Here is a 5,367-nt window from a genome sequence, read left to right on the forward strand (position 1 = left end):
AAGAAGATTTTAGACTTAATTTTAAATAAAAATATAGGAAACTTAAATAAAAGTGATATGAAAAATATGGAGAAGACCGGGGCTATGGATTCCACTAATTACCAATATCAAAGTGATTTATATTCTGTAATTATAATTATGCAAATCCTTCATTCAAATTGATTTTAAATATTGCAAAAGTTGATTTTTTAGAAATAACAATTGTAAATCGACAGTATGGGACATTAAAACCCTAGGTTAGCATGCTCCATCAATTGAAATAACAATTGTTTAACAAAAACCATTTTTTCTATTTATTTATCAAGGCAAATAATCATATAATAATTGCATAAATTAAATAAAATAGAGATTACCACATTTTATTGGCGAAATAGCTTCCTCCGTCGCCCCAGAGGATGGTTTAGCTCATCATTATATAAACTTGCTCAAAGTATTGATTCATGCTCAAATTTGTTTACAAAGATGAAATGGAGAGAAAATAATGAAAATGGGGTGTTTCCAACGTTTATAATTGTTGCAAAACACTGTTACAAAGAACGATAAAAAAGAACTGCTGTTGTTGAATCTCTGCGACCCTCGTGTGGCTGTCGTTGTCACTGTTGATAGATGATAGACACATTTTTGTGTCCGATTTGTCTCGATTCTATATATTGTTATGGCTCATTTTTGTACTTATTATGGTTTTTTATTTATTTGTAGGTATTTTTGGCTAATAAACATTTTTGGAAAAAATTGGCTCGAAAGTTGTCGGAAAGCACCCAGAGGACATTTGCTATTCGGACTCTCACTTTGGATAAGGGGTAACATAATTAATAAGGGGCATCTCATTTCCAGGCAGTTTCTAATTGCACCCCTACTCTGGATAAAGGGCAACCATCTTCAACATTTCAAAAATTAGGTTTTTGGCGGGAAAATAGTGCAGTGAAGAACAGTTTTGGCAATCGTGATTTCGAGGAGTTTGAGGTCGATTAAACCTCTGATTTTGATAGGATAGACTCCTTATGGGTCTAGGAATCTGATATGGGTGTTTAAATTGATTAGACTGGGCTCAATCGAATTTTTCTCACAACAGAAAATATGGAAAGTCACGTGTGTGACCTGTTTTACGGAAGTTTAGAGAGATTAAAGCGATGTAAACCTTCCCAAAGATTTGTATCTATCTAAGGAAGGGTTTAGAATAAAAAGGAAAGATCAGAAACGCGTAGAAATTCTAAAACAAGAAATTGCCGCAACTTGGCCGTGAAGAGAAGGAAAGAGATTTTGGAAGATTTGGGAGAGATTTAATCGGTATTTTTGATATAAATAGATGTCTTGGGTCATATAGAAGAGGTGTCGAGAGTTTGGGAACCTAAGGAGAGCCAGAGAAGAAGAAATCAGAGCTTAACCAAACTCTGTTTCTACTGCTGCTGAAGAAGAAGAGCGCGAAGAACATTGACGCACGGTAAACAGTCGCAGAACAGTGTCGTTGTTTAACAGCTGAAGAACATTAAGATGTGCATGGAAGTCGTATTCTAGGGTCTTAAAATCAGCGACAAAGTAACAGTTTTTCTGTAACAGTTCCATTATAACAGCTGTTTTGCAACACCAATACACTGTTGCAAACAGTCTGTGTTATTACTTTTCACTCTTTTGATCATCTTTTGAGCAACAAACACATATTTTGAGATCATGATTAATATGAGGAGCTAAACCCCATTGCTGAGGCGATAGAGGAGGCTATTTTTCCAACAAAAAGTGGTATATTCTATTTTATCTTTTTATTTGCAATAATTATATGATTATTTTCCTTGAACTATTATTGAATATGATTTTTATTTGAGTGATTGTGATCTATTTTGATGGAGTATGCTTAGTTTTAAGACTTTTGATGCTTCATACTTGGTATTTACAATTATTACTTTTGAAAATCTACTTGTTGCAATATTTTAGAATCAAATTAAACAAGAAAATTGCATAAATATAAGTATTGGTTTAATCACTTTGAACTTGGAAAATAGTGGAATCTTATCCTCAGTGTTTCTTTTAATATTGATATCATCTTTGATTGAGTTTGCTATAATTTTTGGTGAGTTTTCTATTTTAATATTAGAATTTAAGTCTAATTAATATCCTTCACAAGTCTGAGAATCGAACCACTTTTACCACTATCTACAAATCACATCAATTTTTGGCGCCGCTGTCAGGGACTTATTTTTAGGGTTTTAGATTTTTTTTATTTTTTTTATTATTATTTTTGTCTTTTTTTTATGTTTTTGGGTATTTATCTTGTGTCTACAGGTTCTGGATCATAAAGAAAATTGAGCCAAGGAGTTTGTTGATTTCATAAAGACTTTGAGCTAAAGATTAAAGCAAAAAGTACAGAAAAGAAGATAATTTTATTTTAGACAATTTTAGTTTAGGGTTTGTTTATTTTATTTAAAAAAAAAAAACAAAATTGTATTAGGGTTTATTATTTTTGTAATTTTTCTTTATTTTTTTGAACTTTTGGACTTTGGGACATTAATTTTTTTTTTTAATTACCCTACGGAAGGGTACCTTAAATATAAATTGTTTGCAGAGAAGGAGGACGATTACGATATTGTCTCTCCACCTTGGGTTCGTACACTAGACATCGGAGTCAGTGGCCCGAGTCGACTACAACTGATTCATCCCCCGTCTGGAACGGGAGGTAAGATTCTAAACACTCGCGAATCCCCTGTCAGCGAGTTACTGGACTCCTTCGTATGCATATATGTTGAGGACTGAATACGGACATTTATTTTTCTAGTAAAGGGCAAGGCCTGGCCATACAAGATAAGGGTTCGGATTTCATCACCGTTCTCTTCTTGCCCGCTTTAGGAACAAGTAACCTACGCGAACCTAAGCCTAAAATTTTGACTAGAACGAGACCGATAGGGTAACGAGCTTAACAGGAAAGTCATTCGAAAAATATTGGTTACTCTTTTAAGCATACTTCGAAGTTCTTGACGGTTTCTGTAAGTTAAATGCGTGACTGCGCCGCCTTGTAATACCGTTGAGGCCTTGGGTATCAAAGCTCCACCGAGCTTCCCTCACCTCTATTCAACTTACATTAACTCGGATTGATTCCAGAAGGGTTTGCTTAAATTGTAACGAATTCCCGCTCGAAGGATTAGAAGCTGGTCTAGAAACAATCTAAGTGGAGCCATCATGCTTTTTGTTTGCTAGAAATCAATAGGTTTGATTTGGTTGAGTCGGCCTTGATCTGTGTTTGCTTACCCTTCCAATTTAGAAAATTATATTGTATGCCTGAACGTAAAAGAGACGCACTAGGTAGATTTGTTAAAGAGAAACCTAGTAGTTCGAAGCGTCTCGATTACCTTAATCTAGAAAGTCCGGCTCTTGAAGAGTCTGTTTTTGAACGTTCTTTGACTGAGGAGAGAATCCCTGTTGCTCCGATAGCGTCAGAAATGGAAACTTTGAAAGATTTGTTGAATCCAACTAGGACTACCCGTCCTTCGTGTATTAAGTTAGCTGAAACGGAGGCTCCCTATGAACTGAAACCTGGGACCTTACAGATGCTCCCAGTCTTTTTAGGGAAAGAAAATGAAAACCCTTATTACCATGTTAGGGATTTTGAGGAAATTTGTAGTGCTCTAATAATTAGAGGCTTAGATGATGATGCTTTGAAACTTAGGTTAGTCCCATTTTCCATGAAAGATAAGGCCAAGTCGTGGCTGTATAGTTTGGACTCCGAGTCAATTGAGACATATGAACAACTTACATCTGCCTTTTTCAATAATTTTTTCCCTAGGCACAAAACATCGTCTATTAGGACGCAAATATGCACATTTTCACAACAAGAGGGAGAATCTTTATATAGGTATTTGGAAAGGTTCAATGATTTATTATCCCAGTGTCCTCATCATGGTTTAGAAAAGGTTAGGCTAGTTCAGATCCTTTATGAGGGTTTAGATTATTCCACAACGACCATGGTTGAGTCTCTATGCACTGGTGGATTTGAAAACCAAACTGTTGATGCGGCGATGGAATTTTTTAATGAAATCGCCGAAAAACCCAGCAATGGGAAAATAGTAGGGCACCCCAGAAAACAATTCTTTTAAGTAGAGGAAACGTTAATAGGGTAGAAGGAGGCTATGAATCAGATGCCAAAATTGCTGCTATAGCAAAAAGGTTAGAACCCTTAGAAGTGGGCCAGACTAGTGGTACAGTGGAGCCTTTTTGGGAAAGCCGAAATATTGAAGAGCAGGCCAATGCTCTTTATAATAACACTAGATTTGATAACTGATAGACACATTTTTGTGTATAATTTGATCTCAATACTGTATATTCTTGGCACTCGAGTTTGTACTAATTTTGGTGTTTTATATGTTTGTAGGCACCTTTGGAAAATAAACATTTTTTGGAAAATTCGGCTCGAAAAGTTGGTAAAAGCTCCCAGGAGGACAAGTGTTATTCGGACTCTCACTTTGGATAAGGGGAACCCCATGAGGGGCATGTGCTAAAGGGACACCATAACTGGATTAGGGGAGGTCAGTTTTCTTACCAAATTCAAAACAGGATTTTGGCGGGAAAACTGGTTATTTCATGCATATTCACTGGATAATTTTGGACTCGAATTTTGGAGCAGATTTGAAGAGATTCAATCGCTAGAAACAGCTGGGATGAACGTGATTAAGCTAAACATGGCTAGTGCAAGTGATTTCACGAAGCATATCGGGCTAGATAATTTGTTCTCGGCAAAACCGAGCCATGAGTTATTACGGGTCCTGTTTGGTTCCAATTATGGAAGTTACGTGACCAGATGGATAAGAAGATATTCTGTTTGATTTGGGTACATCCTATGAAGATTTTGGAGAGGCTAAAACAAGCCAGCAGACGCGTGCATGGAAATAAAATTTCTTGGGAATATTTTCATTCACTTCCGAGTAATGGGAAGATTTTTTGGATTAATTAGAAGTTATTCTTGGTACAAAGGTGTATAAATATAACTCTTGGGTTAGCATAGAGGGGATGGAAAGTGTGGGAGAAGTATAGAGCATTAACAGAGCGAGAAAATCAAGTTATAGGAAAGTTTCTGCTGCTGCTGCTGCCATTGAAGAACACGAAGAACGGACAGACCAGAGCAGTCGTTCTTCAACAGTGATAACGACTAACACGTGAGGGTCTTAGAATTACCGTCAGCAGCAGTTTATTTCTATCGTTTCTGTAACAGTGTTCTGCAACAATTATAAGTGTTGCAAACACCCGATTTACTCAATTATTTTCCTTTTCATCATTTTTAAAACACTTGTGAGCATCAATGAAATATTTTGAGAGGTTTTCCAACATGATGAGCGGCTAAAATACCTGGTGACTGAAGCGACGGAGGAGCTATTCACTCATGTT

General features: G+C 36.2%; 1 pseudogene; it reads right to left on the bottom strand.

Annotated features, from left to right (window-relative positions):
- Positions 1-3,792: 3,792 nt before the first annotated feature.
- LOC113325528 lies at positions 3,793-3,892 on the bottom strand (annotated as a pseudogene).
- Positions 3,893-5,367: the final 1,475 nt, after the last annotated feature.

The sequence above is a fragment of the Papaver somniferum genome, chromosome 11 (genome assembly GCF_003573695.1).
Source record: "Papaver somniferum cultivar HN1 chromosome 11, ASM357369v1, whole genome shotgun sequence".
Classification (NCBI taxonomy): domain Eukaryota; kingdom Viridiplantae; phylum Streptophyta; class Magnoliopsida; order Ranunculales; family Papaveraceae; genus Papaver; species Papaver somniferum.